Genomic DNA, 9,761 nt, shown 5'->3' with positions numbered 1-9,761 from the left:
TGGTAGGATTGTTCAATATCACCAACGTTTTTTATGTGCCGGTGGTATTGCTCTGCCTCAGACTGAGTATTCAAAGCACCTAGCCAGAGTAACTGCCCTTTACGAGCATCAATGTTTGTCTTGTCCTTTCGTTCAGATTATATTTGCCAGCTGTGGATAACACGACAGCTCTCGTAACACCTCCAACACACACCTGTGAGCTAAGAAAGCAGACTTACCTGAAGCTCATTTCCAGATACTCATCCAAAAAGTCTGTCATATCGCGAATGTGGGTATGGATTACTGATTCATGATTCATGTGTGCTCCAGTTGCTGACTGATATATAATGTTATATTCTTGGACAATGTAATACATGAGTCTGTTTTCTACTGTAGGCAACAGAAGATGGCCAAGCTCAGAAGATCGGTGGTTTGACCTCTCATTCCCTTGACAATATGCTGAACCACAAAACAGCCTAATTTGTAAAGTCCGTGTTTTAAATGTTGCCAATAAAGTACTGTGTTGCATGGAGTTACCCCTGATTTCTTTTTATTTTGTTTCAAAGGATCCAGGCTTTCTTGTATTTTTTTTGACATGGTCTTGAGCAATTGTTCTCCAGGCTATTGCACTTTTCAAATCTAAGCTGTGCTGCCTTGTTCTTTTTAGAAAGAAGGTGCTTTCTCCTGGCAACCTTTCCAAACAGACTGTACTTGTTCAGTCTTTTTCTAATTGTACTGTCATCAACTTTAACATTTAACTTGCTAACTGAGGCCTGTATATTCTGAGATGTTGCTCTAGGGTTTTTGCAATTTCTCTGAGCACTGCGTGGTTTAGTTTGGCATGGATTTGCAGGGATGTGCACTCCTGGGAAGATTGTTATGTTTACATCTACCTTTACAATTTTTACCTTTTTGGCCACCCAAATAGAAATCTTCTACCAGAACTATCAGGACAAAATGCATGCCACATACCTTATTTAAAAGCTGTCATCTTCTAGCTTTTAATATTCCATTTGCTTTTATTCTCACCTCCTTCTCTTCTCTTCTTCTGAAGTTACACTCCAGCCATGGATTAGAATAAATAAATAAATAAAAATAAAATCAGATTTGTTTGCAAAATAATAAAATCTCTCCCATTAATATATCTATAGTACTCTGTTATTACACAAAGAAGAATTTTAGAGAAATTAGAAAGCAAGAAATTTAGAAAGCATTACATACTATGCAAATGATATGCAAGACTTCTAGACCAATTTTATAGTGTGATTAGTCTTTCTTAACTGAAGTTTCTGAACACTTTGAGAGCTTTCTCAAAGTGATGAATTTTGTCTGTTACATTTAAACAGTCTTGCCAAGTGTCTGAAATACATGTGCAGTGTGTAGCAAGCAGCAGTAACTAGACATTAACTCAGTTATAGCAGTTGTGACAGCAAGGAAACATTACATATCAAATATTTAATCAGAAGCAGGTACTCTTTAAAAGATCCTATCACCCACTGGCGATATGTTCCACTAAACCTGTACTATCGACAATCAAGTTCCCAATTAAAACAACACTCTGAGTAACTGATGCAGGTCACATTTAAATTAGACATCAACTGAAATAGTTGTAACTTTTGTAATTGAATGCTAATTAAAAGTGTCAGTTTTTTATTTCAGTTTGACCTCAAGCAACGAATGAGGAACTGAGCATTACTTGACATTTATCTCTAAATTGATTTATACACAGACCAGCTGTACAGCTCTAAAGAAGGCAATGATTGTCATCCATCTATTGACCCAGTAATCTGGTTTATTGGGAAATATGTTCCAGGGATGGATTACACAAACTGTGGTAAAAGGCATTCATTGTACAGAGAGGATAAATTCTATAATGACTTTACAGATCCACCATAAGTTGGTCCAATTACAAGAATAACAAATAATTACTTGGTAGCAGTGTCATGTGAAGGCATAGAATTATGAGTTAGAAAAAAATGTTTTTCATAACTCAAGTAAAAGTAAATTATCACCTCTTTGTCCACACTCGATGCACCAAAGTCTGGTGACAGATGCAGAGTCACCAAATATCATCATAATACTAAATAAACCTTTTAGTTTAAGCTATCCATAAATGCCCAGGCACATGGAAACCAAGGCAGTTAGTGTGGACCAACTGGAACGAACCATGTCATATATGTATAAGGACCTATATCCAATGGGTCAGAATGCCAAAATTCTGAAAAGTTAGAATATTGAGGGTACTGATCAAAACATTACATGATTTTAATTTGGCCAGTCTCTCATTAAGACCACCTTCTTTTGCACCACTGCAATGGAACGATAAAAAAAAAGTACAAAGTATATGATTACATTACAATTATCTACACCATTTAAATGGCAGTTTAGCTAAAGCAGTAGAGCGCATGTGTCAAAGTCAAGGCCCGCGGGCCACATCCGGCCCGGCGTAGATTTATATCCGGCCCGCGAGATCATTTTATATAGATGTATTATTATTGTTATGCATGGCCCGGCGATATGAGGCGCTAATAACACACAAACTACAGATCCCATAATGCAGCGCTGCAGCCTCCTTGCTGAACGCTAGGCTAACTGGGAATATTCCCGCGTCAATCAAGTCAAACTTCTGTTATTTCGAAGCTAGCTGCTCACAATGGTGGAGAGAAAAGTTGATTCTGAAAGCAGAGCCTTTCAGCGCCAGTGGGTGACTGAATATATGTTTACAGACATTGCTGGTAAACCCGTGTGTCTTATTAGTGAAGCTAATGTGGCTGTAATTAAGGAATTTAATTTAAGACGGCACTACGAGACAAAACGTCAGGATAAGCTGAAAAACCTAAATGCAGAAAGTAGAAGAGCTAAAGAAGAATCTGACATTTCAGCAGATGTTTTTCACCAGAGCAAAATCACAAAGTTGTGTGAAAGAAGCAAAAACTTTATTGCATACTCTCTTGCTGTGGATGAAAGTACAGACATGATGGACATTGCACGGCTGGCCATCTTCATCCGTGGAGAGGAAATATTGAACATTAAATCGATGCACGGGACAACGACAGGAAAAGACATTTTTAAAAACGTATGTCAAAGTGTAACCGACATGAAACTGCCCTGGGACAAACTTGTTGGACTTACAACAGATGGAGCGCCGGTGCTGTGCGGTGAAAAAAGCGGACTAGTAAGTAAAGTAAGTAAAATTTTATTTATATAGCACATTTCTAGATAGACATCACAAAGTGCTTTACAGATATAACAGATTAAAAGACAAAAAACAAACAAAGTTAACAAAAAGCAATTTTAAAAAGATAAGTTTTTAGCTGTTTTTTTAAAAGTAATCAATGAATCAACGGATCGTAGGTCCTGAGGAAGGGAGTTCCAAAGTCGAGCGGCCACAGTAGCAAAAGCTCTATCACCCCTAGTTTTCAGTCTCGTATACTGAATGACAAGTAGGCCCTGACTACTCGACCTCAGAGACCTACTAGGGGCATAGGGCTGCAAAAGTTCAATAATATATGGTGGTGCTTGTTGTCGAAGAGCCTTAAAAGTTAAAACCAAAATCTTAAAATGGACTCTAGATTCGACAGGAAGCCAATGTAACTGCTTAAGCAACGGTGTTATATGTGAATATTTAGAAACTTTCGTCAAAAGTCTTGCTGCAGCATTCTGAACGATCTGCAGACGCTCCAAGGAACCTTTGTTTAAACAAGTAAACAGGGAATTGCAATAGTCCAATCGTGATGAAATAAAAGCATGAATAACAATCTCGAGTTCGGTATAGGATATTATAGAGCTCAATTTAGAGATATTTCTTAAATGATAAAAGCAGGACTGAACAAGAGATTTAACATGACTATCTAACGTAAGAGCAGGATCAAGGATAATCCCTAAGTTCCTGACAGATGGTTTTACAAACGCTGAAAGAGGACCAAGAGCATTTATTATACTGGGTCTATGTCTATCTGGGGCACATAAGAGGACTTCGGTTTTGTTATCATTTAGTTGGAGGAAGTTTTCAGCCATCCAGCCTTTAATGGTTTCCAAGCACACATTTAAAAGCCGCAGCTTAGAAACCTCCTCCGGCTTAAAAGATATATAGAGTTGGATATCGTCCGCATAACAATGGTAACAAATATCCTCAAAAGGGCTCAGAATGTGCTGGAGAGGGAGTAAATAAACTAAAAACAGTAAAGGCCCCAGCACAGAGCCTTGTGGCACACCAAAAGACAGAGACGCAGAAGATGATCTATACTTAGAAACTGCCACAGAGGAAAATCGGTCAGTGAGATACGAGGAGAACCATTTCAATGCAGTCCCAGAGACACCGACCCAGTATTTCAACCTGTTAAGTAAAATAAAATGGTCAACAGTATCAAAAGCCGCCGTAAGATCCAACATTAAGAGAACAGAACAATTACCTGCATCACTTTGTAACAGAATATCATTAGAAACTCTAAGAAGGGCTGTTTCGGTGGAATGGACTTTACGAAAGCCCGATTGAAATTTGTCGAAAATACTATAATTATCTAAGACTGCTGTAAGCTGCTTAGCCACGATCTTCTCTAAAATCTTAGGGATTACCGGAATTTTTGAAATTGGTCTATAATTGCTAGGGAGAGATGGGTCCAGCATAGGCTTTTTTAACAAAGGATGAATAACAGCAGTTTTAAAATAGGCAGGGACTATGCCTGAAGCCAAAGAGGTGTTAATTATAGTAAGAATGCAAGGACCAGTAGAGTAAAAAACATTTTTGAATAATGATGCAGGTAACACATCAAGAGAGCAAGTGGATAATTTTGTTGCACTGACTATTTTTTCCAACTCTGGTAGTGAAACAGGTGAAAAACCTTCTAAAACAACAGGCCGAGCTGGCGTGGGAGCAGACAGCGCAGACGCTGAAAAAGACAAGTTTTTCCTTATGTTACTGATTTTTTCTAAAAAGAAATCAAAAAAAGTTTCACAATCTTCAACAGAGGAGATAATGGCGGCAGGTGGAGCAGGAGTAATAATATTAGTAATAGTATCAAATAAAACTTTAGGATTACCTCTGCTCTTTGTAACCAACTGAGAAAAGTAAGCAGCCCTCGCAACTCTAATAGCACTGTTAAAGGAGGCTAAAAGATCCTTTAAATAGAGGAGATGAACATTTAAGTGCGTTTTCCTCCATAACCGCTCGGCTTTACGACAATTTCGTTTTATAAGACGAATGTTGTCATTTAACCAGGGTACAGACTTAGAAACAAGCACAGGTCTCATTTTAATCGGACAGATTTCATCTAAGATCGAAAGACAATGATAATTGAATAGATCTATAGAAAAATCAACATCGTTTTGTGGGGATAATGTTAATTTAAAATCAGAGAACTTCTGTGCTGTGGAGGGGTACGGGAAATGACTGTCCGATGAACAGGAGACATAGGCTTGCAAAAAGACATATTAAAAAAGACACAATAATGGTTAGAAATAAAAATGTCCTTAGAACAAATAAAATCAATATTCAGACCCAAAGAAAAGACAAGGTCCAGTGTATGGCCTTTGTTGTGTGTGGGGCCAGATACATGTTGGATAAAATGAAAAGAGTCCATAATGCTGGTAAAACCCCTAGCAAAGGGGTCGGACTCATCATCGACATGTATATTAAAATCTCCCACAAGAAGCAATTTAGACAACCTCATAGTAGAGGACAGAATATCACTAAACTCAGCTAAGAACGAACTGTTTGGGCCAGGAGGGCGATAAACCAGTGCACAGTGAAAAGGATCCTTCTTTCCGATTTTGATGAGCTGCAGCTCAAAAGACAGAAAGTGTCCAACTTTCACTGGACGGCAGTCTAAACGGCTCCGATATGCCACCGCGAGGCCTCCTCCACGACCAGATCCTCGAGGCTGGCTAATGACAGAGAAGCCGTTTGGGCACATTTCAATAGTAGACGAATAATCCGAACCCCGTTGCCAGGTCTCAGTCAAAAACAGGAAGTCCAGATTTTTAGAAACAATAAAATCGTTAAGCACAAACGATTTATTCGCCAAAGATCGGGCATTAAAGAGCGCCATAGACAGCGGGGTGAAAACATTGTTGTTGGTAGAAGCTCGAGTTTCTCGAGCTAAAGGGCGTAAATTCCCGGGATCAGAGCCTTCATGTTCATATATTCCACTCACCGAGGGGATAAAAAACCAGTCAGCAGAAGAGTCTGGATGAACCCTTCTGAGATAACACGACCTCGGAGAGCTAGGCCCCCTGTATCCAAGTGGGGCCTTGGGAGACGGGTTCCTCTCCATATAGCTGTCATGTGCGTAGGCAACAGAAAACGCCCGACATCGCTTTCTAATCAGCCCCCGCCGCCAAAGGAGCCTAAACTTCACCTGGATGCCTGATCTCTTTCCTCTTCTTCTCCGTAGTCTACGGGGAACGCTGAAAGCGCTGGCCGAAGATTCAGTCACAGGCAGAGGGTGGAAGGTACCAGAGGAATGCGGGAAAAAGTGTGGAGAATGGAAAGTCCCACAAAAGGAAGAGGAAAAAACATCTTTGGCCGTCATTGACGAACGGATGGATAATAGCGTCAGACGGTCGTAGACCAAGGCAGCCAGAACATCATTAAAACAGTTAAAAAACAGCAGAGTAGAGAGAAAAAACACAACAATAGAGCGAAAACAGCTACACCCGACAGCGGCGCCATCATGCCGGAGGTCCGCAGGATGCGAGTAAAGATGCAGGATAACTGTACCGGTGAGTTAACAGCATATCACTGCATCACACACCAGGAAAGGCTGTGTGGTAAAGTCCTAAAATTGGAGCATGTAATGATCACCGTAACGCAGACCGTAAATTTTATCCGAGCTAAAAGTTTAAATCACCGTCAATTTCAGTCTTTTATGTGGGAAATAGATTCAGAGTTTGTGCATCATCATACAGAGGTCCGTTGGCTGAGTTGGGGAAAAGTTCTCAATAGGGTTTTTGAGCTCAGCAAGGAAATCTGTCAGTTCATGGACATGTATGATGCAGTGAAGGCGTTTCAAGTGAAGCTGTCACAAATGCACCAGTGCAACCTGCCTTACTTTCCCTGTTGCTAAGTAATGTTGAACCAAGTCAACGGACTTTGCTGAACTGCACCTGTGCAGATTCAGATGGAGCTGCAGTGTAATGATGCACTCAAGGGAAAGTAGGACCCTAAACGGCCCGCACAGTTTATTAGTTCCATTCCTGAAGCAATGCCCAGCTCTGTCTACATGCGGCTCCAACCTTGTGTGTGCTTTCATTTATTTTTTCTGGGGTTTTGGCAGCATGTTCATATTTCTAACTTGCATAATTTTGACAGGATATATTTTTATGAAGAGCAAAATATTTAAAATTAAGTTTATTTAATCTGGAATAATATTCCTGTCTTTATTCATATTTATGTCTAAAAAACATTGTTTTAGAGTGTTCAATAAATGTTTATCTTGTTTGGCCCGCGACCTAAAGTGTGCCTTGAGTTTTGGCCCCCTGTGCAATTGAGTTTGACACCCCTGCAGTAGAGCTTCTTTTTTCAACTGTTTTTTAATGCGCACATAAAGAGAAGAAGTTGACTTTGACTTCAGTCAAAAACACTGAGTTTAGTTTTTTTTTTTTACTTCAAAAGGAACAGAGAAGTGTGAAAAGATCAATTTATGCTACCAAAGTTAACTATTGCAAAATCACTTTTTTCCTCATGCATCACATTCAGAGTTCATAATGTGTGTAAATAGCTTCAGGCTGTTCTTCCATCCATTTGATAGTCTTTGCCCTGCTACATCAAATCTGGCTTCTTATGGCTTCATTTATAGATGATGAGGCGTCAAGTGGAGGTTCTGCCAAGGGCAGATGAGAGATAATTCTTCCATGAAGGCTACATACATTTCTGTCTACTGTATAAGTAAGAGTCACTGTTTGTATTTGAATGCATGTTGTATACTGTTGAAACAAAAGCTGGAACAAAGGCCAACGTGCGAATAAAGCAAAGAGGCCAATTGGTCAAAAAGAAAACAAAGCAGCCACGTTAGTCCCTGCACCACTGCAATGGTGATGCTTAAGCTACTGAATCACTTCACATCACAAGAATAGATCCTATACTTGTGGATGCCTTTTTTAGACAGCTTTCCTTCATTCTAGTGATGGGATTTCCGGCTCTTTTTAGAGAACCGGCTCTTTCGGCTCGGAACCAGATCTTCAGGTTGTTGTGTTGGTAAATTAATTTATTATTAACATTAATATAAAATTATGCACAAAAGGAATTACTAATGTAAAAAAAAAAGTTGTATTTATATATTTTTTATATATAAATATATCGGTGGCCCCTAGAGACAAAGCACATGCAAACTCCAAAGCACATTTCTAGTGTGGCACACCCAAAATGCATGGCCACTTTTGTGTTAATCATTTAATTTAATTTATTTAATTTGTTTATCAGTTATTTTCTGTGGCAATTAATATTCAAAATGACTTTGGTAACATGACCAATTTAACCAGTATATTATTTTGTCGCATGAACTGTACAGAAGGTACAAAAAATGGAGCAACACCTCAGGTGGAACTATTATTTCAAGGCAGGTGCAACCCAGTTGCTTTAGGGGGATGGACTTCCGCCCACTATTCAGATGCAATCTGAGAGGCAAACCGAGTGCACTGTCTTCATTGCTCCTGAACTTTACCTGTATTTGCAGGTTAGTACCTGGTAAAAAATACTACCACTGTTTGTTACATAGCAATGTTTCATCTCCATGCTAAGTTGTAAAGAAGTAAGACAGTACCTGTAACACTTATGGGCACAGCCGCACGTTTGACCCACATCAGTCTGAGACAGCGGGGTCAGGCTGCGCAGGCCGCTAGCAGAAACGTCGCGGTAATGTTTTGTATTGTGGGTCGTAGCGCCCAGAGTATTGTCTTGTAGGAAAGTCATTCATATAGATTTATTTTCTTTTCATTATGAAGGTTGGTACTCCCGCACACTACTATTTTATATAAAGTTTATGATACAAAGATGTTTGATTGTTAAAGTGTCATTGAGGTTGGGAAAAGTATAAAGCTGTTTAATATGTGAGTGTTAATGACATAAGATAAGATAAGATCTTATCTTATCTTAATATGTGAGTGTTAATGACATGTGAAATAGAAAGAAGTTGCCCATGTTATGCAAAAGTGAGTTTCATCTTCAGTGTGCTGTAAATGATGTGTGTTTATTTTTGCTCAATTTCAGTATTCAGAACCGGTACAGTTGTCCACTTTAATTTCAACCAGATAAGAGTGTGGTTTGCTTTAACTACAGTTGTATATTGCTGTAAATTCATTGTAGAGTACAGTGGCTTTCAATTGCTTAAGCAAGAGCAGGTGTGTACTTTTGTTTTGCTTTGACTGAGCGATCACATGAAGCACATGTAAAATAGTGGAAAGTGTAGAGTGTGAATCCATTTATTTTTCTACTTGTGACTTTGGAAAAATGGACAGATATGGACACTGTGACTGGAAGAGTCATGCACACATGGATATTGTTAATGCTGTTCATGTTTATTGAAACTTGAATAAGAGATGCAATCTGAGAGGCAAACCGAGTGCACTGCTTCATTGCTCCTGAACTTTACCTGTATTTGCAGGGATTTCTTCTTTGTTATTGTGGCACCATTCCTGGGGCCCATAACACTAGCGTTAACTGAACTTCAAACCAGAGCTACCTAGATCACTTAAATTACACAATTGAAAGCATATGTGTATTGTTTGTGTATTTATACACAAGCGCTCATATATATTCAAATGATTTAAAAAAATATTCATTTACC

General features: G+C 39.0%; 1 protein-coding gene across 1 annotated transcript in view; it reads left to right on the top strand.

The window, feature by feature from the left end:
- The first annotated feature begins 3,146 nt into the window (after nt 1–3,146).
- The window catches only part of LOC309714891 (uncharacterized protein), a 28,732-nt gene continuing 22,117 nt past the window's right edge, over nt 3,147–9,761 (top strand). Inside the window, exon 1 of the mRNA XM_082547619.1 lies at nt 3,147–3,163. The gene's annotated coding sequence lies outside the window, so the exon portion shown is untranslated. The remainder of the gene's footprint in view (nt 3,164–9,761) is intronic.

Source organism: Aulonocara stuartgranti (assembly GCF_965226115.1).
Source record: "Aulonocara stuartgranti genome assembly, chromosome: 9".
NCBI lineage: Eukaryota > Metazoa > Chordata > Actinopteri > Cichliformes > Cichlidae > Aulonocara > Aulonocara stuartgranti.
This window is presented reverse-complemented; position numbering and strand designations above follow the sequence as displayed.